The sequence below is a fragment of the Giraffa tippelskirchi genome, chromosome 9, assembly GCF_054371585.1.
Source record: "Giraffa tippelskirchi isolate mGirTip1 chromosome 9, T2T-mGirTip1v1.2.pri, whole genome shotgun sequence".
Taxonomy (NCBI): Eukaryota; Metazoa; Chordata; class Mammalia; order Artiodactyla; family Giraffidae; genus Giraffa; species Giraffa tippelskirchi.
The window spans coordinates 103,480,862-103,506,927 of record NC_137283.1 but is presented as its reverse complement, the minus strand read 5'-3'; the positions used below and the strand labels follow the sequence as shown (position 1 = coordinate 103,506,927).

The window sequence follows — 26,066 nt, the reverse complement described above, 5'->3', positions numbered from 1 at the left end:
AATCATGATTTCAGAATGATTCAATATATTTTATAAAAGAACAAATATAAGTATCATCTCTAGGATAATTTGAAATTTCAGTTCCAATGATCACAGTCATTTTTCTAGACATTATAAACTCTAAGGTAAGCAGAAATTTTGAATCTGGGATATATCACACCCCCTGAAATTACATGTAAAAAAGTACAATACACACATAAAATTTTTCATTTTTATCAGCTACTCAAAGGTAGTCTTTAAAGAATTAAAGTACTGTTATACCCGGTCAGGAAGATCCCCTGGAGAAGGAAATGGCAAACCACTCCAGTATTATTGCCTGGAAAATCTGATGGACTGAGGAGCCTATAGTCCATGTGGTCTCAAAGAGTCAGACATGACTTAATGACTAAACAAGAAGAACAAAAAATCTTGGTAATTCTGCATCATCCAGTATCAAGAAGAAACACTTATAGAGTTGCCCTATGCTGGTGAGATGAACATGTTAGCTAAATGACAAATGACCATTTTTGCCAAGAGGATGCTCTGGTACTCTTGGCTTAGTGTTTAGACACAAGAATTTGTATTTGATAGGGAGTAATGAATGGCTAATTATGTTTTTCTTGGCTGCCATGAAGTTCTCTTGTTGAAAACTAGTCCTTTGCTCATTATTGCCACCTGAATAGAATTAATTTAACAACAATTCCAATCTGTTGAACTGTTTTAGATGTCCTGTGGAGACTGTTATCACATGCACACATATCTAGATGTCACACAGCCTATGTCCACACAACCATAAACATAAAACACCACTAAGCACCATCAGGCTCCAGTCCAACATAGTATGAAATGATGGTTGTTCAGTGTTTGCCTCTTAAAAGTTTTTTAAGATGGGAAATCTCATAAGCAAACGTATACAGATCTGGCTGTCCTTTTGACTAAGTACATGAAGATAAGTGTTTATTTCATATATAGGAAAATACACAAGCGCACTTTACAGAGCAGACAATGTAGCAAGCTGTTGCGATTAGACATTAATATGGAGGACTGGAGGGGAAAGCCCTACTTCATTTTCATTCTTCAGAGATTTTGTGAAGAATACGAGGGTTCATAAATTATTTGGGTATGGTGGGAGAAGGTGAGGGGGACTTGATTCTGTAATTCACAATATGTATTTTTTAAAAGGCTTAGATAAGGAAGTAATACCTGACTGTAGGAGATATACTCAGTAGTTACAATAAAATCCTACAAGAAAGCATTATTATTGATGGTCATATTTATTTATTCATTATAAGCATCAAGAAAAAAACCCAGAAGGGACAGTCAAGGTGTTTTCTGTGAATAACACTGGAAAACTTGTGTTTTGGACATTTTCAACTCAAAGTATTTTGCTTATTCTTGAAAGTGGGAATTCTAGTATAACGAGGAAGATAAACATCCTTTATAACTTTTCATCTCACATAATTTACTGCTTGTGTAAACCATGGATAAAAACCAGAAAACAACTATTCCCTTGCTCCTGTAAACTTTAAATGATCATTTTTCAAGTCATGAAAATGAAGGCTAATTTTGATTGAATCAAACACCTAAAATGCTGCTGATGAGGTATGGGCTTATAAACTCACCATACTGAGTCAGGATTTGGGGGTTTTGTTTATTCTGGGCAGCATGATTTGACCCACAGAATGGCTATCTGAAACCATGTAATAATCTTTTCTATAATGGGGTTCCACTGTATTGGCTTTAAGATCAAGTGTCACTTTTCTTTGATCTTTGTTGCTCAGATGTTCTCATTATGTGGAACAGAATTCAGCAGGTGTTCAATTGTTTATTCAGTAAAGGGGAAGGTGAGCTGGGATTAAATTGTTATGACATAGCATTGTTTTAGCCCCAATGAGTCTCACTGAATTTGGAATAATTGTGTTGTTGCAATAGCATTCTTGCTAAGTACAATAGGACATGGAAAAGCTTGGCTCAGAGACTAATGGACTGCAGCTACCATCTGTGGGACTGAAACTGAATGCCTCTAAAAGAAATACTCATAAATGTAACTAGCCATCTTGTTGATTAGCTTTCTGGTGGACAGGATTCCAGTTGCCTAAATGAACCAGCACAAGCTCTCTCTGGAAGCCAATAAGCAGACGAATAACTGTTTGCTTTTGGATAAGCATTTGCCCAATAAATTCCAATATACTCAAAGCCCCTCTGAAAGAAGACACTTACAATCCAATTATATAAAATGTAGAAAATTATATCAACACTTTGCAAACTGTAAACTAAAGTAGGAAAACATAAGTTCTTGTGCCAGTTTTTATAAGGTCGTTCTTTTCCAACTCAACGACATTCCGCTCTCCTCTTGTCTCCTATTCTGTGTGAGTTAATTGTAAATTGGCAAGTTCCCATTTATGCTCCTTGATTTATTCAAAAGATAATTTTTGTCTTAATTTTCAATATTAGCATGCATTTTTCTTCTATTTTTTTTTTTATAAATTTATTTATTTTAGTTGGGGGCTAATTTATTTATAAAATAAATAAATTTATTTATTTAGTTGGGGGCATTTTTCTTCTATTTTTAAAGAAAAAGAATCCATCTTTGCAAGTTCACAATTGTGTTTCTCTCAGTGGACTCACATATGTACAGCACACACCACTCTTAGGCTTCATTAACTATTATTAACACACCTACATTCTAAATGTCTTTACTTCTGACTCGAGAATTTTAAAGTTTTTTAGGACATAATTCACTAAAATTCAGCAGGAGATTATATTTTAGATAATTAAAAATAATTCTGTAACTATATGAACTAAGCAAGAATTGGTTTTTATAAAGAATTTGAAACTCCCAAACAACTCTACAGATTCACTTTTCTCATTAACTCAGAATTTCATTTTGCAGGGTAAGAAAATCCAGAGGCTACTGTGGATTTTGCTAAGAGCTTGTCAGATGAAGGTGTGAGTCCTGGTTTGGTTCTCTGTCTCTTTTTCCTGCGGCCTAACCTCCCAGACGCAGGCACCAGTCAGTGCCCACCTCAACTGGAAGGGATGCAAGGTCACAGGATTGGCATCATGTAACTTTTGCTACCTTGTCTTGCTTTATTGGATCTCAGTTTTGCTAACTGAATTTGCCTTAAGACCTGGTTAATAATTTCCACACTCCTAGTTTGCCCATGTTAGTCCTAGTCTCCTCCAATTCCTCTGGTCCCTCTTGACTCTACAAAGAGTTGAAGCCTTAGTCCCAGAGAATGGTTGAGGCCCTACACATATGCTTGAATATTCCGTCTCTCTGTTTAACTTCTCCATCAAAACACCCCTTTATTGCCCCATGCCCGTGTTAGTGGTAACATGATTGCTGCCGTTCAGAGTGGTCTCTGTTGTTTAGTCTAGACTTCCTCAGAGAACTTACAGCTGATATGTAGCCTTTTGTATGTCCTGTGCTGGTGGGGTGTGAGAGACCCTGACACCGAGGCTGCTCTGCCTCAGCATAGCTAACATAATAATGTTCAACAATCCCCTATTAAGTGACAAGAGGTTGGAATATTTACATATTCTATTGGAATTCTTTTATACCTCCTAATTTTCCAAATGTTGTCTCTTTAACTTCATTTATATTCTCTTCCTTCTGGCCACTCTTTAAGGGCAGGAATTGCTTGATGCCCACTTTCATATTCATGTTTTCAATGAGGCAGACCCCCATCACACCATATTGATGGAGAGATCAAGCTTTGGTCCTGAACTAACATATTCTGTTAGTTAACTCTTCTGAACTCAGAAGTGGCAGTATGGTAAGACTATGATACTAGTACAAAAATGTAAGGAATTTTCACCCCTGTTTCTTCTATTTTAAGTTCCTGGTATCATCTTTTTGCCTTCCTTTTTCTCCCATTAGATCAAGGACTCACCTGGAATCAGCCACAATCACTTTATTAATAGCTACTACCTCATATAACAATTCTGCAGGCTGGGAAAGATCAGGTCCATTTTGTAGATGAAAAATCCACGACTCAGAAAGGTCCCGATTGTTTTACCTTCAGATTTTTGCTGTACAGGTCCCTTCAAGTGGGCAAGAGTGAGCAGGAAGAAATTACCTAGGAGACTCAAGCGGACTGAATGCGCATGGGGTCAGGAGGGGTCAGTGGGGAGCATAGACGATGACAGTGGGCTTGATTTCCTAGGTCAAGCGCAAGTGAGCAGAAGCAGAAGAAAATTCAGCTGCTGGAGACTTGGTTCCTGGACTTCAGGGTATTAATAAATGGCAGTGGGTGAGAGAGCAAAGGTGGAAAAATCTGCGAGTGAAAGGCTATGTTGTTGCTGCTGCTGCTGCTGCTAAGTCGCTTCAGTCGTGTCCGACTCTGTGCGACCCCATAGACGGCAGCCCACCAGGCTCCGCCGTCCCTGGGATTCTCCAGGCAAGAACACTGGAGTGGGTTGCCATTTCCTTCTCCAATGCATGAAAGTGAAAAGTGAAAGTGAAGTCGCTCAGTCGTGTCCAACTCTTCGCGACCCCATGGACTGCAGCCTACCAGGCTCCTCTGTCCATGGGATTTTCCAGGCAAGAGTACTGGAGTGGGGTGCCATTGCCTTCTCCGGAAAGGCTATGTTGGGCGTGGTTCATCTCATGGCAAGCTCTGATCTTTTGCAGTGAGACCAGAGAAATCTGTGATCTTTTACTGCAGCCTGCCCTGGGGAAGGAGAGGGGAGTGGCAGCTTGCTTCTTTTCTGATCCTGCTCTCCTTGGTTTTAAGACAAATCATCCAACTGAATGTATTTATAACAGAAAGGAAACCTAAAAGAGGAGTAAACTCATAAAACTTGGGTTGGACATTATTAAAGCAACTCTAAATGTGATTGACTCATTAGATTCGAATAAAGTCCTTACATGGCCTATAGGACCCTATGATGTCAGACCATCTGCCCTATTACCTTGCTTGTCTGATTTAGTAGCTCCCTAGCCATTCTCCATTCCCCTAACCTATTCATTTTGGTCACCTGACCGCCTGGCCTGGAAGAAGGCAGAGGTAGGAACACACAAACACTTAGCAAGTTCCTGACTCTAGGTTTGCTGGTCAGGCTTCCACTGCATCTCAGGGTTTGCTCCCTGTGGTTTCTATCAAACTTTACCTCATCTAAAGCGTCTTCCCTGACTTTCTCCATGACTTGTCTTCCTGACAATCCCTCTCCTCCCATCCCCTTGGCACTGCCTTTCTACTTGACTTTGCCTTCTCTTTCACAACTCTCCTTGTTATACATGTGTTTATTGTCTACCTTCTTCATCCTCCACTCCCACCTAGAATGTCAGCTCCAGGAAGGCAGGCCATCTGCCATCTAGTTTGTGTACTACCCTTGACCCAGCATACAGGAGAGCACTATATGTATAAGTAATAGGTGCTCAAGAAGTGTTTGTTAGGACTTTCCTGGTGGTCTGGTGGCTAAGACTGTGCTCCCAATGCAGAGGGCCCAGGTTCGATCCCTGGTCAGGGAACTAGATTCCACATATTGCAACTAAGAACTGGAGCAGCCAAATAACTGATAAAAATAAAATAAACTATTTTTTTTTAAAAGAAGCATTTGTTGAACAACTTTATGCTAATTATTTTGTGGAATAATATCTCATGCTTAAAGCAAATGTGTTTGACTCAAGTATATATCCTGTTTGATTATGGTACTAAATTTTAATATATCTCTTTATCTAATAAAATATCTCCCTTCTTCCTCAGTTTTAAGTGGTCTACAGAGATAAGTAATAAAATATAAATAGACATGTAGAATAAAGGAAAAGAAAGAATATTGAAAGAAAGGAGAAAAAAAGAAAAGTGAAGCCTGTGTTAGACTTAGAACACAATATTAGTTTTCTGTTCTCCATTCATAACTTGGATAGAAAGCAAAAAGCCAAAAAAACCAAAACCAAAAACTAACAAAGCAAGCACACCACTCTTTTGTTTCCATTGTGTCATGTGGAAAAACCTGCGACTGAACCCAGGTCTTGTTATTTATTGGTTGCATCCTTGGACAAATTACTTAATTTCTCAGGTGCTGAATTTCCCTTTCAGTAAAGTGAATATAATTGGAGTGTCAACCTCAGGGCTCTGCTGGAGATAAAGAACAGAATGCCCCATGCCCAGAGCAGAGCTGCTCACTCAGGAGGTGAAAGACGAGGCTGAGGGATACCCTGTGTAGTCCTGCCACAGACCAACTGCTCCATGGAGCAACCAGATCCTCAGCTCTGCTCTCGAGCACCGAGGCAACTGTGGGAACATGCCCTGTCCATGAAAGGAGCCATAATATCCACCTAAGTGACTTTACATATTTTTAAAAGGAAAAATTCCCCAAATATGATCCTTTTCAAATCTCTTTTAAACACAAATCTCATGCATTAAACTGGGCTTGAACCTGGTGGGAAATGTGAGGATAAACACACCCCACATTTATAGATGAATTGGAAGCAGTGCTTTCACATAGATTTCCTACACATTCCAAAACTAATTTGCTATGCTTAACCTTGGTTCCCCAACAGGAGCTGTGGGTGGAAATAAAAGAGTGGTCTGGGTGGATGATACTGTAAATAACAGCCACCAGGAAAAATTAATTTTCAACAGTGGAACAGGGTAGGGGAAACAGAACTTGTTTCTCTGGCTTACGATTTATAACAAGTGTCCTCTTAACTCACAATAATGAATCACTGACTTTTCCTCCAAGGAGTTTATTCTCTCTCCGAGATTGACTCTGCATATATGTAAATGAAACGACATGGATCACAGCCCTGTCATTGCGAAGGAGCTTGCATAACTCAATGAAGCTATGAACCATGCTGTGCACAAGATGGATGGGTCATAGTGGAGAGTTCTGACAAAACGTGGTTCCACTGGAGGAGTGAACGGCAAACAACTCCCATATTCTTGCCATGAGAACTCCATGAACAGAATGAAAAGGCAACTGAAGGATGAGCTGCTCAAGTCAGTAGGTGTCCAGTATGCTACTGGGGAAGAGCAGAGGACAATTACTAATAGCTCCAGAAAGAACGAAGCTACTAGGCCGAAGTAGAAACCATGCTCAGTTGTGGACGTGTCTGGTGGTGAAAGTAAAGCTGAAGCTGAAGTGAAGTTGCTCAGTCGTGTCCGACTCTGTGCGGCCCCATGGACTGTAGCCTACCAGGCTCCTCTGTCCATGGCATTTTCCAGGCAAGAACACTGGAGTGGGGGGCCATTTCCTTCTCCAGGAGATCTTTCTGACCCAGGGATTGAACCCAGGTCTCCCGCATTGTAGACAGATGCTTTTACCGTCTGAGCCACCAGGGAAGTCAGGTGAAAGTAAAGTTCAATGCTAAAAAGAATAATACTGCATAGAAACCTGGAATGTTAGGTCCGTGAATCAAGGTAAATTGGACATGGTCAAGCAGGAGATGGCAAGAATGAACATTGACATCTTGGGAAGAAGTGAACTAAAATGGATGGGAATGGGTGAATTTAATTCAGATGACCATTATCTACTACTGTGGGCAAGAATCCCTTAGAGGAAATGGAGTAGTCCTCCTGGTCAAAAACAGAGTTGAAATGTGGTACTTGAGTGCAATCTCAAAAACAACCGAATGATCTCGGTTTGTTTCCAAGGCAAACCATTCAACATCACAGCCATCCAAGTCTATGCCCCAACCACTGATGCTAAAGAAGCTGAAGTTGAATAGTTCTATGAAGACCTACAAGACTTCTAGGACTAACACCCTCAAAAGATGTCCTTTTCATCATAGGTGATTGGAATGGAAAAGTAGGAAGTCAAGAGATACCTGGAGCAACAGAAAAGTTTGGCATTGAAGTACAAAATGAAGCAGGGCAAAAGCTAACAGAGTTTTGTCAAGAGAACACACTGACAACACACTGGTCATAGCAAACACCCTTTTCCAACAACACAAGAGACAATTTTATACATGGACATCACCAAATGGTCAATACTGAAATCAGATTGATTATATTCTCTGCAGCCAAAGATGGAGAAGCTCTATATAGTCAGCAAAAACAATACTTGGAGCTGACTGTGGCTCAGATCATCAGTTCCTTATTGAAAAACTCAGGCATAAATTGAAGAAAGTACGGAAAATCACTAGGCCATTTGGGTATGACCTAAATCAAATCCCTTATGATTATACACTGGAGGCAATAAATAGATTCAAGAGATTGGATATGGTAGATGGACAGCCTGAAGAACTATGGACAGAATTTTGCAACACCGTACAGGAGTCAGTGACCAAAACCACCCCAAAGAAAAAGAAATGCAAGAAGGCAAATGTGGTTGTCTGAGGAGGTTTTACACATAGCTGAGGAAAGAAAAGTGAAAAGCAAGGGGGAAAGAGAAAAATATACCTATCTGAGCACAGAGTTCAAGAGAATATAAAGAAGAGAAAAGAAGACATTAAGCAAACAGTCCAAAGAAGGAGAGGAAAATAATAGAATGGGAAAGCCTAGAGATCTATTTAAGAAAATTGGAGATAGCAAGGGAATATTTCATGCAAGTATGGGCAGAATAGAGGGAGGAAATGGTAAGGATCTAACAGAGCAGAAGACATTAAAAACAGGTGGCAAGAATACACAGAAGAACTATACAACAAAGGTCTTAATGACCTGGATAATCATGATGGTGTGGTCACTCACTTAGAGCATACATTCTGGAGTGCCAAGTCAGGTGGGCCTTAGGAAGCATCACTGCGAACAAAGCTAGTGGAGGTGATGGAATTCCAGCTGATGTATTTCAAATCCTAAAAGATGATGCTGTGAAAGTGCTGTACTCAATATGCCAGCAAATTTGGAAAACTCAGCAGAAGGACAGTACTGAAGAATGTACAAACTATCGTATAGTCATGTTCATTTAGCATGCTAGTAATATTTCGCTCAAAATCCTTCAAGCTAGGCTGCAGTAGTACATGAATCAAGAAATTCCAGGTGTCCAAGCCAGGTTTAGAAAAGGCAGAGGAACCAGAGATCAAATTGCCAACATCTGTTGGATCATAGAGAAAGCAAAGGAATGCCAGGAAAATATATACTTATGCTTCATTGACTACGTTAAAGCCTTTGTGTGGATTACAACAAACTGTAGAAAATTCTTAAAGAGATGGGAATACCAAACTATCTTACTTGTCTCCTGAGAAACCTGGATGCAGGTCAAGAAGGAACAGTTAGAATTGGGCATGGAACAACAGACTGGTTCAAAATTGAGAAAGGAGTTTGTCAAGGCTTTATAATATCACTCTGCTTATTTAACTTATATTCAGAATACATAATGTGAAATGCTGAGCTGGGATGAATCACAAGTTGGAATCAAGATTGCTGGCAAAAATATCAACAACCTCAGATATGCAGATGATACCATCCTAATGGCAGAAAGCAAAGAGGAACTTAAAGACCCTCTTGATGAGGGTGAAAGAGGAGAATGAAAAGCTGGCTTAAAACTCAGCATTCAAAAAACTAAGATCATGGTATCCAGTCTCATCACTTCATGACAAATAGATGAGGAAAAATTGGAAGCTGTGACAGAATTTATTTTCTTGGGCTCCAAAATCACTGTAGACTATGACTGCAGCCATGAAATTAAAAGACACTTGCTCCTTGGAAGAAAAGCTATGACCAACCTAGACAGCATGCAACAAAGCAGAGATATCACTTTGCCAACAAACGTCCATATAGTCAAAGCTATGGTTTTTTCAGTCATGTACAGATGTGAGAGTTGGACCATAAAGAAGTCTGAGCACCCAAGAATTGATGCTTTTGAACTGTGATGTTGGAGGAGACTCTTGCGAGTTCCTTGGACTGGAAGGGGATCAAACCAGTCAATCCTAAAGGAAATCAACCCCAAATATTCATTGGAAGGACAGATGCTGAAGCTGAAGCTCCAACACTTTGGCCATCTGATGCGAAGAGCTGACTCATTGGAAAATACCTTGATTCTGGGAAAAATTGAAGGCAAAAGGGGAAGAGGGTGGCAGAGGATGAGATGGTTAGATAGTATCACTGACTTAATAGACATGAATCTGAGCAAACTCTGGGAGATAGTGAAGGACAGGGAAGCCTGGTGTGCTACAGTAAGTGGGGTCGCAAAGAGTCAGATATGACTTAGTGACTGAACAACAACAACAAAGGAAAGGAACCTTCTTTGCTATTGGAATTCCTCTTTGCTCTTTTTCCACCTGCTATCTTTTCCAACATTAACAAAAAAGTCTCCAAAAGGAATTTCTCTAAAAGGAATGTTCTCCCTCACCCCATTCCTGTTTCTTTGGAATTCTTAGCTGAGTTCCATCAAGAGGTGAGTTTCTAACAATTTGATTAATATATTTATCTATATTCTTCTAAAGAACATTTTTATGATTCAAAGGTATATATTACACCAGTTATGAAAACCCGTTATGGAAAAATAAAGCATGATTAAAGTTGTAGGTATTTTGTAGTTATTGTATTTAAGTTTTAAAATATGTATTTAACAGATCTCAGAGTAATTACCTTACTAAGTTATATAACATGCTACTCAGTCATCACATTTACCTGAAATGCCTTTAAATCTTTGTTATGTTTTCATTTATTATTTGTAATTCAACTTGCTCAAAGACAACCTCTTCTTAGCAAAGTTGCCACAGATTTTCTTGTCACCAGATCTGGTGGTTACACGTCTCAATATCCATCTCATTCCATAACTTGGCAGCACCTGCCAGCACTGGCCATTCATTCTCTTCTTCTAAGAGCATTTTATCCCATTGGCCATCACGATAACCACAATCTACATTTTCCTACCACCTCTGTGGCCATTCCCTCTCAGTGTCGTTTGAGGTGCCTCTTCTTCCAACTATATCCTAACTATGCCTTTTCCTCAGGGCACTACTTTAGGTCTTTGCCTGCTCACCCTCAACTCTGCTTAAGCAACCTGTCCTATGTACATGGCTGCTGCAATCAGCATGTTATTTACATCTTCATCTAAGATTTCTCTCCTGAATGCATGTTATTTATTCAACACTTACTGGTCTGCGCCTTAGATAACACAAGCACTTCAAACCGAACAACCCTCACTGGAATGCATCCATCTTCCACTTCCACCTTCTCTTCCTTCTGTTTTCTTCCTTCAGGGACTACTATGACTGTCCATCCCATTGTCTATGCCAGGACTATGGGGGTATCCATCCTCCTCTCCCTATCTTCGCTGTTGAGACCTAAATCCAGATTGCTGGTACCTCCACCCTTTTTACTGTCCCAACCTCCTATCTGGCCTTCCCGCCTCCTGTCTTGTTCACTCCCAATCCAGTCTTCACTCTGCACCAACAATGGTCTTTCTAATATACAAATCTCATCCAGCTACTCACAATTAAAACCATTCAATTGTTGTTGTTCAGTTCTTAGTCATGTCTGACTCTTTGTGACCCCATGGGCTGCAGCACACCAGGCTTCCCTGTCCTTCACCATCTTATGGAGATTGTCCAAACTCATGTCCATTGAATCAGTGATGCCATCCAACCATCTCATCCTCTGTCGTCCTCTTCTCCTCCTGCCTTCTATCTTTCCCAGAATCAGGGTCTTTCCCAATAAGTCGGCTCTTGATAGCTCAGTTGGTAAAGAATCCACCTGCAATGCAGGAGACCCTGGTTCAATTCCTGGTTGGGAAGATCTGCTGGAGAAGGGATAGGCTACCCACTCCAGGATTCTTGGGCTTCCCTTGTGGCTCAGCTGGTAAAGAATCCACCTGCAATGCAGGAGACCTGGGTTCAATCCCTGGGTTGGGAAGATCCCCTGGAGAAGGCAAAGGCTACCCACTCCAGTATTTTGGCCTGGAGAATTCCATGGACTGTGTAGTCCATGGGGTCGCAAAGAGTCAGATACGACTAAGTGACTTTCACTTTCGCTTTTGCTTCAGGTGGCCGAAGTATTGGCGTATGAGTCAGCTCTTCATATCAGATTGGCCCTTCCTTGCCTTTTTAGCCTCACCTCTTTCCTCTAGACACATTTCATTTTCTTGTCCCCATACCTAGCCTGCTAAACTTTAGTCTTTCTGAAAAATCTTCCAGTCTGCTCATGTTGTTTCCTCTGCCTGGTATGCCCTAGCTGTTGTACATCCCTTACTCTTCCCTTAACTGGTTAACTTTTATGCATCTATCAATTGTTAGCTGAGCTGTCACTTTTTCCATGAAGTCTTCCTGGAGTGAAGTGCCCCTTCTGTGGAATCCATAGTGTCTGGACTTCCCCTTCACACCTAGTCCCGCCATATATTCACTATGTAAGGACTTGCAAGCAAATCAGCTCTGTATGCCCAGGGCAGTGTCTAGACTGATTACAGTGAATTAGTCATGTCTTGCATAGTACATAGTACACAGTAGATACTCAATACACACTTGTGGAAGAAGAATAAAATCTGTCAGGTTCTGATTGACTTTATGGCATATCTGCCTATACACAAAGTATGAACAAAGGAATCTTTACTATTTTAGACAGAGGTTGGAAGAATACCCATCTTAAAATTAAAAAGACAACAATAACACCACCTGATATTTATTCGATATCACATGAAGGCACTATGTGAAGTGTTTCACACGTGCTACATTATTTGTTCTTACAGTGATCCATGAGACAAGGTTTATTATTTCTCTACATTTCAGATGCAGAAAATAAGACTAAGGGAGATTAAACATTTGGCCAAATTCGGTTGGCAGAACCAGGATTCTATGAACCCCCAAAGTCCTCCTCCCCTCCAAAACCCAATTCAACAAAATGGATGTGTTCAACAAAAATGTACTGAATACTCGTTTTGTGTAAAATAGCAAAAGAGATGTACATCTACAATCCCTGATTTACCCCAGTGGAAATAACCAGGAATATTGAAGGGAGAGACTGTTTTGCGTTTGGCTAGTTATTACCATCAGCCTGGCAAGAAGTATTCTGTGTTACATGAAAAAATATGATTGAGTAAACCAAAGAACTTTCCAGCTCTTCTACAGCAGTTAGTGTAATTTCATTATTCAGCATAAAATGTGAATGCTCAGGTTCATTAACAGTCAAATCCAGATGCAAAGGCAAATAGAGAAATAAAATGGAAAACCAAATAGCAAACTCTCATGATTTGCCTTTTGTTGAAATTGATGCCAATGCTATTCCACTGTAAACAAGCACTGAATTACAGAATTCTTGGCCTGAAAGAAATGTAGAAATTATTCGCTCCAATTCTCTCCAATTATTTTTAAGCTTGGGGTCCAAAGGAAAATAGTAAGTGTAAGAGATTACCAGCACTCTGGTCGGCAGTACCTATGAAAGCTGGACCAATATCTATCTTGAGATGCAGCTATTCAACTTCTAAGATTGTCCCAACAGAAATGCTTTCACTTTTCACCAAGTAATAAATATGCTAATGTTCATACAAGCATTTTTTGGCAATAATCCTAAACTGTAATCAATCTAGTGATCAATGTAGGCTGGGTAAATAAAATACGGTATATTTAAATGAAGAAATACCCCACGTGGTAGTGACAGTGAAGTACAACTACATACAACCAAGTGGATGAATCTTGAAAACATTATGCTGAGCAAAAGGTGCTATAATTTTATCATGATTTTATTCATATAAAGTTCAAAAGAGAGCCTAATGTAATCCAAGATGTCACAGATCAGAAGAATGGTTATTGGAGCCGGGGTGGGAGGTGGTAGATGGAAGGAGACATGGGGTTTGTTGGAATGCTGGTGACTTTTGTCTTTTGATTTGAGAACTGCTACACAGACCTTCTCACTTGGTGACCAAGCATTGAGGTGTATATTTATTAGTGTGCATTTTTCCTGTATGTGTGCCATACTTCAATAAAATTTAACTCCCTGAAATAATGAAACTTTAGCACTCCCATTATCAGACTGTACGTTATCAAGGAATTCTCTGGCTCACTCAGAAAAATTTATGGAATGTTATAAATCTTAATTCTGCTAACACTAACATTTGTTTCAGTCATATCAACAAAAATAAATGCCTCAATATTGAAAAGTTTGCTAAAGAAACAAATGTGTTTGATGAGAAACAAAAAATACTATTTCTTTTGGCAAGCATTTTTGGGATTGGAGGTAGCAAATGTAAAGCTTCCAAAGTGTTACCAAATTTTTTTATAAGCTCAGTTTACTCAAGACTCAGAATCTGTGGAGTTGTATTTTTTAAACTGTAAGAATAAAAATAATTGTAACAGAAATAAAGAATCCATTTCTCAAATGTTGCTCTGGTTCCGTCCCAACTGCACATAGTTTATAATGCCGGGCACGTAACAAGTATCCCCAAATATTTGCTATATGAATAAAAGTAGAGCACAGTGAGTATGCCTTAGAATACATCTAATCAATCTTTGTCGTAGAGAGGCAAAATGAGTATTTTTTAATACCTGGTAAATAGGAAATAACCTATACTTCTTTATAATTTTAGTAGACAATAATAGACAAGAATGACTGAAAAAAACTCTATTAAAGTACTAATTAATATTGTTTACAAAGTACCTGTAAATGATTTATGAAACTACAAATCATTTAGGATAAAGAAGCTTTCTTACTAAAGAAAAACTTGGAACTTTTTAGAACCTTAGAAAAACAAAGAAAAAAATCCACCTCCCCATCCACTACATTTAGAAAAAAAAGTGAGACAGCAGTATTACTCTCCCTGAGAGTAATCATACATTAAACTGGTGTCAAGAAAACCTTAGAAAATATTATCTTTCAGGGAAAAACACTTACAATTTATATTTTTTACTTTTAAGTAATATATTCTTACTATGACTCTAAAATCTGTCTAAACCACCGTTAACATTTTAAAAGAAAGTTCTCTACTTCTTACCAAACAGAAATAAATAATGCCTGACAACAGCATTAGGGAACATAAACATAAAATTACCTGTTATTAAAAACTGAACACATTTTTCTCAAGGAAATGTATTACTCAGCTGTAAAATAGTATGTTTGCCATTCACACTAATGTTTCAACATTATGGTTCAATCTTCTAAAAAGCTGACATGGAAAATAATGGCATAATAAACTAATTCATCATAATGTGCAAAAGAAACCACTGGAATAAATTGTAATAACCTTTCAAAAACTAGCAGCTTTTAAAAGTATTAATTTCTACTCCAGATAATTGGAAAGGACACCTGGGTGGGTAGGCAATATTTTTATGGGATTGCTCTGTCAGGAGCTCAGATTGTCTCTGGACTCAGCAATGATCATTTAGCACTAAATGACAGTGAATCTTGCAAATAGATCTTCCTAGATGGTGTTTGTCATAAATTACCAAACTCAGCTCCCCTCAAGGTCAGCCATATGAGAGGGCAGGTATCAAACGGCCTTTGCCAGGACCTAGCATGGTCCTCGGGTTTCTTGTAAACGGACAATAGTTCTGTTGGCTGCCATAAAATCAACTTAATGGACTGACAACATAAATTACCATCAAACTTTGACAACATTCGTCTCTAGAAAACAACTGAAGAATGCTTTTATAACAAAGCTGAGGAAAATGGATAACAATATGTTTTGCTCTATACTAGATCATAAATATTCTTAACAATGCTAAGTGGGGAATGACTTAATATTAGAAGCCACAATATGTTTTACTTGATGCACTTAAAAACAGTATGTAAGTAATATTAAAATTACACTTGCTTTTTGAAGTAATTGATATATATAATGCAACAGAGAGTGAGTGTGTGTGTGTGTGTGTGTGTGTCTGTGTCTGTGTGTATGTGTGTGTTCATTCTAGGGAAGAAGGTTGCATTTGCCTAGCACTGGGTATTTTTATCAAATCTAAACAACTGAAAAGAATATTGATTTCTTTCTAGTTTCATTTTACCTACATAGTCCACTGAATCCACAGGAAAGATAGATTTTTCTGTTCTCACATCACCTTGGATGAATCATGTGAACTTACTTTCTCTATGGCTTGATTTTTCCATTTGTACAGTAAAATAATTATTATACAAAAACATTTTGAAGACAATGGAATTAATCCTTAGAGGAGGCATCAAATAAACCCCAAATTACTAGAGAATCATATTGAAAATTTATTAAAACAATGTACTCTAGACAATCAATTCACTGTTTTAGAAGTCACTTTGGTAGAAAATTAGCTAAACTAATAAACTGGAACTTTGGAGATAAATATCATTGTTTTGCTAAATTTTCTTTCGTCATCTAATTTTTACCTCCATTCTGTAACTGTGGCTGTTATTATTATGATGATGATGTATAGTTAGAACTATTCTCTCAGGCATTTTTACAATTTTATTACTATCTCTTAGAAAGCAGGACTTCACTATAGATTTTGCTCAAAGAAATGCTACACTAATAAAAAAGCAATATCTTCCTTGAGTCCAATGATATCTTAGATCATGAATATTGTATGTAATATACAATGAATTTTACACACTTAATAAAAGTTCCCAAACAGAACTTTAAGTTAATTTTGTGCCTTTGTCTCTCATATCTAGTCATCTCCTTTTATGTTGTTATTTTTTGCATGATCTCTTCCATTTATTTCTCTCCTTCTAGTCCCACTGTCATACTGTCCAGAACCTCATCACCTTAGGCCTGAATTATTGTAGTAGTTTCTTTACTCTTGTTCTCTTTCCACCAATTCTGCCAAATTAATCTTTTGTAAAGCAATATTTTAATTACATCATTCCCCGGCTCAAAATTTTTCAATGACTCCCCATTCCATGGAGGCCAAAGGCCACTGTCTTCAGCTAGAATAGAAGACTTGGGTATCTGGCCTCACTTCCTTTTCCAATCTCATCTTTTCCAGTTTCCCTGCACAAACCTTCAGGATAATAAAGGTATTTGCTGCCTGGGCACCTCCATCACAAGCACCTGTCCAGCCGGTGCCATCTATCCTTCCTGCCTAGCCAGTTGCTTTCCTTCAGAAAGGCTTTTTTTCCCACTTCAACCCATAGTCAGCACCTCAAGCCATGAAAATGAAACATTCATTCTTTGGTGTTTAACATGACTTATTTCATTCATTCTTTGGTGTTTAACATGAATTATTTTACTGTTGCAATATTACTTAACCTCGGTTTCGATGCTTAATAGTAATCATGTCCTTTCTCCCTGATTACTTCGTAAAGCTCTTTCAGGGTAGGGGACATTAGAGTTCTTATTATCTGCTAATCTCCCTAGCACAAATTTATAAAAATAGTTGGCAACCAATAGGCATTTGTTTAACAAGTGAATGTACAATACTGTTCTAGGCTTCTTGTAAGATTAGTATGAAAGCTATCCAGTTGTGTTGTAACTTGTAGTAATCCAGCATACCAACTTATGTAAATGAGGCAGTTTCCCTGAATTTATTAGATATTTCAATTCTTCAGTTCTTAGTGAAATTCTAGATTATAAAATATAAGTTGGACACATGAGATATTTAATGTTAACTTTGACTTTAATGTAAACATGAGCACTATTAGAATAAACACAGACTAGTGCACAGTCATTGAATTAGTACTAATTTTCTGGAGATCTCTTACTAACAGAAGCTCAGTAACTTCCAAACAAAAATTAAATTGCTCTAAGAATAAATTCAGAGGAAAAAGATAAATGCAGCAGTCCATAACCTCAAATACAAATCATACATATATTGTAGTTTATAATAGTCTATAGAAAAAGTGAAAGTGAAAGTCGCTCAGTCATCTCTGACTCTTTGTGACCCCATGGACTATATAGTCCTTGGAATTCTCTAGGCCAGAATACTGGAGTGGGTAGTCTTTCCCTTCTCCAGGGGATTTCCCAACCCAGGGATCCAACCCAGGTCTCCCACATTGCAGGCAGATTCTTTACCAGCTGAGCCACAAGGGAAGCCCACAAGGGAAGTCTATAGAAAGATCATGGATTTTGGAACTTGACAAGACCTGAGTTGGCAGCTTGGTTCTTCTACTTAGCAGAGGTACTATCTTGAGTCAGTAATCAATGTCTTGAACCTCAAATTTCTCACAAGGCAAATGGGAATATTAAAATTCAATTTATTTGAAATTAAAGGAATCCAAATTGGAAAGGAAGAAGTAAAACTGTCACTGTTTGCAGATGACATAATAGTATGTATAGAAAATCCTAAAGATGTCACAAAAAAACTATTAGAACTAATAAATGAATTCAGTAAAATGGCATGATACAAATTAATATACAGAAATTTGTTGCATTTATACACATTAAAAATGAACCATCAGAAAGAGAAATTAAGAAAACAATCCCATTTACAATTGCATCAAAAAGCATAAAACATCTAGGAATAAATGTAACCAAAGAGCTAAAAGACTTGTACTCTGAAAGCTACAAGAAAATGGTCAAAGAAGTTGAAGACAACACAAACAGGTACACCACGTTCATGGACTAAAAGAGTATCGTTAAAATCACCATACTCCCCAAAGCAATCTATAGATTAAATGCAATCCCTATCAAAGTACTAAGGCATTTTTCACAGATCTAGAACAAATAATCATAAATTTTGTATGGAAACACAAAAGACTCCAAATAATCAAAGCAATCTTTAGAAGGAAGAATAAAGCTGGCAGTTTCATGTGCCCTAATTTCAAACTATACAACAAAGCTACTATAATCAAAGTAGTGTAGTGCTGGCACAAAAAGATGCAGAGATCAATGGAACAGAATAGAGAGCCCAGAAATAAGTCCACACTTATGTAGTCAATCAATTGTGACAAAGGAGGCAACAATAAACAATGGGGAAAAGATAGCCTCTTCAATAAATGGCATTGGGAGAACTGAATGGCTCATGAAAAAGAATCAAACTGGACAACTTGCTCATACTATACACAAAAATAAACTCAAAATAAGTTAAAAACTTAAATGCAAGCCCTGAAAGCATAAAACTCCTAGAGAAAAACATAGGGAGTACACTCTTTGACACTGGTTTTAAAAATAATTTTTTCAGATTATTTTCCCTAAGGCAAGGGCAACAAAAGCCAAAATAAGCAAATGAGACCATATCAAACTAAAAACCTTTCACACAATGAAGGAAATCATCAAAATGAAAAGGCATCCTACTGAATGGGAGAATATATTTGCAAATGATACATTTGATAAGAGGTTAATATCCAAAATATACAAAGAAATTATACAACAAAAATCAAAAAAACAACAACCCAATTGAAAAATGAGCAGAGAATCCAGACACACATTTTTTCTAAAGAAGACATACAGATGACCAATAGACACATGAAAAGATGCTCAATATTACTAAATATCAGGGAAATGCAAATTAAAACAATTGAGATACCACTACACACCTGTCAGTATGGTTATTACCAAAAAAGACAACAAATAATAAGTGTTGGTGAGGATGTGGAGAAAAGGAAACACTTGTTCTCTATTGGTGGGAATGTAAATTGGTGCAGCCACTATGGAAAAGAGTATGGAGGTTCCTCAGAAAACTAAAAACAGAACTGCCATATGACCTAGCAATTTCACTTCTGGATATTTCTGAAGAAAACAAAAACACTAATTTGAAAAAATATATGCACACCAATATTCACGGCAGCATTATCTACAATAGCCAAATATGGAAGTGACTTAAGAATCCATCAGCAGATGAATGAATAAAGATGTTGCATAGACACACACACACACACAGAGGAATGCTGCTGCTGCTAAGTCGCTTCAGTTGTGTCCGACTCTGTGCAACCCCATAGACGGCAGCCCACCAGGCTCCCGTCCTTGGGATTCTCCAGGCAAGAACACTGGAGTGGGTTGCCTTTTCCTTCTCCAATGCATGAAAGTGAAAAGTGAAAGTGAAGTTGCTCAGTCATGTCTGACTCTTAGCGATCCCATGGACTGCAGCCTACCAGGCTCCTCCGTCCATGGGATTTTCCAGGCAAGAATACTGGAGTGGGGTGCCATTGTCTTCTCCGACATACAGGAATATTACTCAGCAATTAAAAAAAGAAGAAATCTTGCTATTTGTGATAACATGGGTTGATCGGGAGGGTTTTATGCTAAAGTAAAATAAGCCAGACAGAGAAAGACAATTACCATAAGATTTTACTTATATGTGGAATCTAAAAAAACAAAACAAACAAGGACAACAAAACGAAATGAAAGCAGATTCTTAGATACACCCGTTGGGTTGCCAGAATGCAAGGTGACAGAGGTGGGTAAAATAGATGAAGGGGATTAAGAGGTACATACCTCTAGTTAATAGATAAGCTATGAGGATATAATATACAGCATAAGGAATGTGGTCAATAATGATAGTTTTGGGGACAGATGGTTACTAGACTTATTGTGGTGATCATTTCATATTATTCGCAGGTGTCAAATCACCACATGGTAAGCCTGAAGTTAATATAAAGTTGTATTTCAACTATATTTGAACTAAAAAAAAACTTCAAAAATATCCACTTAATTTGAAAAATCTGAGATGATTGAACTCTTTTGAGCTGGTTACTAGGATGATGAATTTAAAGTTCCTAGGGTACCTAGCCCAATACTTGGCACATCAATAAATGGTAGCTATTATTATTATTTTGTCTTCAGAATTTTCTTTTTAATTACCTCCAATCTATTATGCAGTCAACTGGCTTCCCTAACAGGAGTCTAAAAGATTTGAGCTTGCATTTACTAGTTTACTAATCTCTTTATTAACTTCTTAGAACTTTCAATTATATAAGGATATATGGTGAAAAAAAATGTCCTTGCAGGACATTCTGAAGACTCAGAGTAATCTATTTTAAAGTGTCTAGCATAGAGCAGTGGAGAAGGCAATGGCACCCTACTCCAGTACTGTTGCCTGGAAAATCCCATGGACGGAGGAGCCTGGTAGGCTGCAGTCCATGGGGTTGCTAAGAGTTGGACACGACTGAGCAACTTCACTTTCACTTTTCACTTTCATGCATTGGAGAAGGAAATGGCAACCCACTCCAGTGTTCTTGCCTGGAGAATCCCAGGGATGGGAGCCTGGTGGGCTGCTCTCTATGGGGTCACATAGAGTCGGACACGACTGAAGTGACTTAGCAGCAGCAGCAGCAGCAGCAGCATAGAGCAGGTCCTCTATGAATGGAAGATAATATACTTCACATGAGTCTCCTCTGAAATGAGTACCATCCTACTATGTACTGAGGAACCCATGTGTATGAATATTTTTTAAGTAATGGAGGTAGAAAAACTTTTCTCTGTTATATTCTGGTACTTTTCAGAAAAAACATAATTTGGAATTATGAGAAATTATTTTTAAAATAATATTCTTATAGTGACTTATAGTTTATGAAATACTTTTATAACTTAAGACCTTAAAAATATTCCCCAAATTAGCAATTTGTTGCTGTATTATTGAAATCATTATCTTTACCTATTCTACCATCAAGATGCTTAACAATTAACAGTAATGCTAAACTGCAAATATTAAGGATGTTATTTCAGAAAAGTTCAATATGTTATCATCATAGGCCTAGAGTTTTAGTAATACTTGACAGTTGATACTGGCCAGATGAAACTGAATAGTTTCTAAACTGAAAGCTATCATCATAGCTTTTTCATATCAGCAGTAATCTTGGAAGTCTCCTCTAGGTAGGCTCTCACAAAAGACACTTATGAAAGTGGTTTATTAATTTCTCTTTGACTTCTTGAATGCTATTCAAAGTATCAGCTAGGTTAGCTGTTCTCCATTTTAACCTGTTAAAATGCAATAAAAAAAACCTGGCAGATGCTTTCTGGAACATAGCATATAAACAAAAGAATAGAAAAAAATGTGGGTAACTTTCTTAAATCTAAATAAATGTATTATTTGAGATTAATGATTTGTTGTCTAAACTCAATCGGCATGCAATTAAATGTTCAGAAATGGAAAGCACCTCACAGTCTTATAAGACTGAGCTGTTTTTACTATCATAATAACTGAAGCACATGCTTAATAACTCATCAAATACATTTACTTCCTTCAACATCTTCAAGGTCAAAACCAGACATCAGATACAACTTGAGTGCCATTAATTCCTCTGAAAATCTTTTGAAGGGATTGTCTCAAGAAGCAGCAGACAGGATCCCACTGAGGCCTGTAGGATGCTTTAGGTACTTTGGGAGCCGGGCACTTACTTTTTGAAGCTTCTATTTTAAGGACAGTATTACTCTTAAAGAAGAGTAAAGAAGAAGCTTGCCACACAACCACTAGAAATCAGATTGTTGCACATGGATGTCTAGGTCTTAGTTTAGTGATTACGGCCATTATATCTACATTTTAGGACATGATAACTGTCACTTAGAGGTGGCACTGGTGGCTCAGTGGTAAAGAAACTTCCTGCTAATGCAGGAGACACAGGTTCAATACCTGGATTGGGAAGAGCTCCTGGAAAAGCAAATGGCAACCCACTCCAGTATCCTTGCCTGGGAAATCTTATGCACAGAGGAGCCTGGTGGGTTACAGCCCATGAGGTTGCAAAAGAGTCGGACATGACTAAGAACTAAAACAACAATTGCCACTTGGTAACTGGTAACTGAACAGCACTGGGTCAGCATTGGTACCAGAGTCATCTTTTTTAAATCTGCTTCAGAGTCCCTCCACACGCATGGTTATTTCTTCATGTTTGGTCTTTGCTTCCTTTCAGTGTTTCTACCTTCCTCCCATCACCCACTAGGAATTTCAAATCATTTGGGGATTTCTCCACTGTTTCAATGTTTATTTTTACCAGACCTGTAACTATATGTCTATAACGTCAGTCATAATTTCAAATATCTTGATCCTCCAAACAGTGTCATGGGATGAGGAAACCGAGGCCTGAAGAGGTTTTATGATGTGTCTAAGATTTGGTGTCAAAACATAGTCCCTGCCTCATAACTCTGAACTGAGCCCTTGCTTCACCACCATTACTATGCTATCACTTGCTTGGTTCATTAAACTTGTGTTGGAAATTCTTCCTTGCCAGCTGTGTGATTTTTACAATATGTTAAACTCTCTGAATTTTAGCTTTCTTGGCAGCAGGGTGACAAGATTCAACTTAACCAAGGATTTATCAATCATCTACTACATCCTAGCACAGAGCTAAGTGCTATAGCACAAACGAAAACAGCCACCAAGGAATTTTGGCAGTGAGAAGAACAAGACTTGTTGATAATTTCTTAGAAAATAGAGAGATTCCAAGAGGAGCTAGTCTGCCAAGTTTAACAGAGCTCTTTGTAAATTCTCCAAAATAATTTCAATTAGAATAAAGCAATTTTAAAATTCACAAATTTTATAGTTTACTCTTAGGTAGCACATTCCACCAAACCCCAAGGTGTTATTTTTTAGACAATGATACCGTATCCAACCTACATTATTACATGGGGTGAGGGAGGGACCATAAAAGAGCCAATTTTATAAGGAATTTAGAGATGAAAAGTTAAAAAAATGTGTTAGATGTTTTTGCTTTGTTTCATCATTTGAATCATCTAGATTGTAAAACATCCTAGAGTAGGAATAGCCACTTTACATTTTCTCCACTTTTCTTCTTCAGTGCCTTGGACTAGACAAACTTGTTGAATAGAATATGGCTTCAACTATAAGAACAGAGAAGAATAAATTTCATAATATCAATATGAACTAGTCACCAGGCACCTGTGTGAAACAGGTGGAAAGTAAAAACAGCCAAGGGTTTAGGATCTAACACTTGGTTCTCATTCTGTCTCTTCTCTCAATTTTAGGTAGTAACCTGACTGCTAAGGGTCACAAGGTTTCCAGTTTTTAGAATATGAATTATGCCATCTATCTGCTAGTATTATTGAGAAATTAAATGAGATGAACTATTATTGTATATACTAATAAATAAGTAATGTTGTTTTGAGTGTTTGACATGTATTAGACACTATTCTAAGATTTTCTTTATTAGGTCATTGAAACTTTACAACTTAAGGAAATGGGTAAATTACTATTATTTCTATTTTGTAGATGAGAAAATGAAGACAGAGAAAGTTTTTTTTTTTTAAATCTTGCCAAGGTCACACAGTGAGTATTTGGCTGAGCAGGAACTCAAGCTCAGGCAGTCTGGGCTCTTGACAACTCCTTTTTGTCACCTTACACCATCACAGTATCACAGTAGCCCTCTATGAGTCCATTTCCCCTGGTCCTTGTCTCTGGTACAAAAATGCAACAGATTTTGCCTCTCCAGAAATAAACAGCTACACTGAGGACAGAGGATAAATACATGAAGAAGGAAACAGTAGTACATGATACAAATTGTATGCCAGAGGAGAGGTATGACTTCTAGGCCTACAGATGTTTGAAAGGAAGGAAATAATTGGGATGGGGAATCAGCAAGATGTTCCCATGTAGGTAAGAGTTGACTTAGGTCCTAGAGGGAAAACAGAATTAAAACCAGCAGAGAGGATCTTGGGGAAGTTATTTCAGATAGTGGGATAGTAAAGACAAAGGCCTTTTGTGCTCAAGAACCAAGGCTCAGTGTCCATGGGAAAGAAGGTTTCTATATGGGAACGCTGAGAATACAGAATCAGGAGGCAGTTGAAAGTCATTTTGTAGAATGTTTTAAAAGCCTAGAGAGGAGACAGGACATCCCTCTGAGGAGCCACCCTGCTTTTCTGAGTGGCTGTGTGCATATGTGTGAACATTCAAGTCCTGCCAAGTAGTGCTTTCAAAAGGCTGATGAGACAGCAGGTGTATAACATGGATGGGAAAGCTAGACAATGGATTGCAGGAGCAAGCAGAAGAACCTGGGTACACATACCTACATTCAGAAGCTTCCAGTTACTCCAGCGATGATTATCTGGTCGGTGGATATCCCATGGCCTCTCCACACCTACCGCTGTGCTTTTGGCCTGTCCCTCACTCTGCTAGTACCTGAGGGTAGAGACAGAGGCAGCGTGATCTTGCAGTTAATCTTTTTTCTCTCTCTGCTCCTTAGCTGTGGTTAAAAACTTGGTGTTGGAAGAAGCATATTAGGTATAATCAGAACATTTCATTTTCTGAAACAGTACTTTCAGTCTTTTTATTAAATGATTTACTGATGAAGAACAGAGCTCGTGTTTGAGCCTGACCCTGGAATATGCAATTGCTAGTTCCCTTTGATCAGAGATGGACTTGTAAATTGGGGGCTACCCACATGTACTTTCACTTAATGTTCTTGTTTCTGAACTGGCTGCTGTGGATTTTAGGTTGAAGGTGGTTAAATGTACTCTTTTAAAAAATGCTATATATTGTATATCTCAACTGATCTTTTTACAGCCATATGATGATTAGCCATTAATCATTCTTACCATTGCTGCTACTTGAATATATTAAGAAAATGCTGCTTCTTCCTAAGTTGGATATATTGATAGATTACCAGGAGACTTGAGTAGACATGCAGAGTACATGTTTGGCTCTAAAGTGTTGTATTGGAAAAATGAAAAAAGAAAGTGATGGGAAAATGAAAAAGATTGCAATAAAACAGACTTGTGATGCCAAACTCCTCTTTAAAAAGCAATAGTTCATTGTCATTTCAGGCTATTATTGAGAATGAGTATGAAGTATAAATAGACTGTAGGATCCCAGTCCTAATACATCATTATCACTAATATGTATTTGGTAATAGTAGACATAGATTATTTTAGTCCAAAATAGCCGGAATATCCATCTTTTTTGTGGGTCCACTGGATGCAAATATACTTAGAGTGCAAAGCACACACACATACAGCCCTCTTTCAAGGAAAGGGAGACTTTAAAATTTTATATACTTGGCCAGTAGCCAGCTACCAAATCTACTCTAGTTCTTCTCTAATTAACACACTTTCATACATTATTTCCAGTTTTCTACTTGAATCCTTGTCAATATTTCCCCTCACAATCCCAATATCACCCAAATAGCTCTAGAGAAACCAGAAAGTGAGTAGAAAAAAGTTCATTCAGCTATTTTAGGACATAGCACACATCACTAGTATCCATTTATTAGCAAAAAAAAAAAAAAACAAAACCTGGCTCCATTGCTCATGAGAAGTTCTTAGTATGTTCAAACACCTGGTGAGATCTTAATATAAAACAAAACAAAACCTCAACTACTCTGCTTCTAAATTTGTTTGATAAACCAGATTTCTAAAGTTCCCAAATAAACAGAAATCATTATAATTATGAATAATTAACATGCTAAACTCAAGAGGGCACT

At 37.9% G+C, this 26,066-nt stretch overlaps 1 protein-coding gene across 15 annotated transcripts in view; it reads right to left on the bottom strand.

The window, feature by feature from the left end:
• HS3ST5 (heparan sulfate-glucosamine 3-sulfotransferase 5) overlaps positions 1-26,066 on the bottom strand; it is a 189,341-nt gene that overhangs the window by 87,214 nt on the left and 76,061 nt on the right. For 14 of the 15 annotated variants that reach the window (XR_014065258.1, XM_081529600.1, XM_081529593.1 and 11 more), the window contains one exon: positions 24,654-24,766. The gene's annotated coding sequence lies outside the window, so the exon portion shown is untranslated. The remainder of the gene's footprint in view (positions 1-24,653; positions 24,767-26,066) is intronic. The other variant, XM_081529603.1, reaches the window with a different exon arrangement.